The following is a 2500-nucleotide window of genomic DNA, read 5'->3' as shown; positions in this document are numbered from 1 at the left end:
TCCCGTGCTGATGTAGCCTCCACCCAATGGAAACTCCTTGGGCATCTGATGGTGACACGGTCATGCGTCATCTAAACACAAATGGGCTTCTGCCAAACACATAGCTTCTCTGATTGAACATATCTCTCTTACACTCTGTCTCTTTCTCTCTCTGCGACTAACACTTACTCTGAAGGCCAGTCTTTACCTGTTGCTTATTTGTCCCAATGAGTTTTAGTTAACTAATGGCACGAGTTCCAAAGGGCAGCAGTAGCTCAGAAGGTAGAGCGGGTTGACTGGTAACCGGAAGGTTGCTAATGTAAACCCCGACTCGTGTCCCTGAGCATGACGCCTCACCCATACTGCTCCTGAACGGCTGTGTGTCGCCTTGCGTGGTTGTTTCGCAGTCCTCGTGAATGTGTGAATGAATTGTAGTACGTAGCTTTCGATAAAACCATCAAGAAAATGCCCCAATTGTTAATGTTCCCATACCCCGACGGCTCCATGCTGCTGCAGTATCATCGGTTCTGGCTCTGGGTGTCGATATTTATCAGTCATCTGAAAAACTGCTTGTTATGTAACCTTTTGAGCGTGTCTGTGAAGTGGCCGCTCTCGTCCCATCTGCTGCTATATTCAATATCTTCTTTGAGGTATTCGTCACAGTAAGTCCCGCATCACTTCCTGTGGTCTACTGGTTCTTAATAGCGCCCTTGGCAGTACTCACACCACCTGACACAAAGGGACTCGCTGAATGAGGTCTGCTAAAGCCTTGTCTGCTGCTAAAAGCAATTAAAAGTTTCATGACTCACAAGGAAATAGTTGTGTGGGTCGTTTTAATGGTATTTATTCAAATCTCCAGCAAGGCCGTGCTTTTTAAAGTGTTCTCTCTTATCCTTTCATCTATTGCATTTTTCTCCCTTCATGTTATCTCATCACACTGTCACGCTTCATCAGGAATGTTAAGTGTGTGGGTGTGTTTGTGTGTGTGTGTGTGTGTGTGTGCGTGTGCGTGTGCGTGTGCGTGTGCGCGTGTGCGTGTGTGTGTATGTGGGGGGGGGGGGGCTGTGCGAAGTGCAACACACCTAGGGCGGCAGTAGCTCAGGAGGTGGAGCGGGTTGGCTGGTAACCTGAAGGTTGTTGGTTCGATCCCCGGCTCCTCTTAGCTGAGGGTCGAGGTGTCCTTGAGCAAGGCCCCTAGCCCTGACTGTTAGCTCCCGACGAGCTGGCTGTCGCCTTGCATGGTTGACTCTGCCGTCGGTGTGAATGTGAATGTTTGCGTGAATGGTGAATGTGAGGCAATATTGTAAAGCCCTTTAGGTGGCCAATGGTTAGAAAAAGCGCTATAGAAATGCAGTCCATTTACATCACTCTAATACATTCATTTGAGCAGCTGGTCAAAGACTAAGCAAGCAGTACAATAAAACACATACAGACACGCACACACACCATCACACATTCACACTTTCTCAATCACACCCTGAATCCCACCGATAGACACACACACACACACACACACACACACACACACACACACACACACACACACACACACACACATAATGTCTCGAGTGCTTGGTGCTTTCCTTGCGGGGGGCAGAGCAGCACTGGACAAGGTAATAAAAGGTAAGATTAGCAGTCATTAAAGTCCTCTGTGTTGGAACCTTGCTACTTCAAAGGAGATATCGAGGAGGAAAGATCTTCGGCAGGTTGTTGAGCAAGGGCCATTCTTTGGCCCCATTAACTTAACTGATGGGTTTCTGGGTTACGTACAGCACCGAAGAGCCGGTTAAATGAGGGCAAAGCTGCCATTCCAAAGAGAACAGATATGAGGGGATGTCATTGAGGAGCCTTGGAGTCCTCTGTGTTTGCAGTATGAGGTTGATGTTGCTTACAGGATAAAATACAACAAAAATTAACCAAACATACACATAAACACAGACAAACATGGCAATTGTGCGTGGGTGGGCTTATGGATCCTCGCCTTGTGTGCCAAATCCATCCATGAATTGACCTTACCTCAATGTCTCTGCATGCCTGTTCCATTGCCTGCAGAAGAGGCATGTGGGCATGTGGTTGGCGGTCATGTACACTTCATCCTCAAGCCGAAAAAAAAACCTTCTATAGGGTGTATAAATGGCGAGTATACAACTTCAAATTGTTTATGGTTGGTGTACCAGTTCCGGACCAAAGCAGCCCGATGGAAACTAACATTATCCCAGACAACAACAAACCTGGGCTGCTCTGATCTCTCCTGTTCAGCTGCATCATGAAGTGCATCTAGAAGTGTGATGATATGTTGGGTATTGTAGGGACCTATTTTTGCATGATGGTCCAGTTACCCTCCAAGGCTTATGGCGGCACACAATGATATATTTCCCCTGCGCTGCCCCGGGACGGATAATGATAATGTTAGTTTCCATCTGACTGTTTTTGTCCGGAACTGGTAAACCAACCATAAACTATTTGAAGTTGTATACTCGCCATTTCTAAACCCTATAGATTTATTTTTTTCGGCTTGATG

This window comes from Gadus chalcogrammus, chromosome 20 (assembly GCF_026213295.1).
Source record: "Gadus chalcogrammus isolate NIFS_2021 chromosome 20, NIFS_Gcha_1.0, whole genome shotgun sequence".
Classification (NCBI taxonomy): domain Eukaryota; kingdom Metazoa; phylum Chordata; class Actinopteri; order Gadiformes; family Gadidae; genus Gadus; species Gadus chalcogrammus.
Note: the sequence above shows the minus strand (reverse complement) of the source record.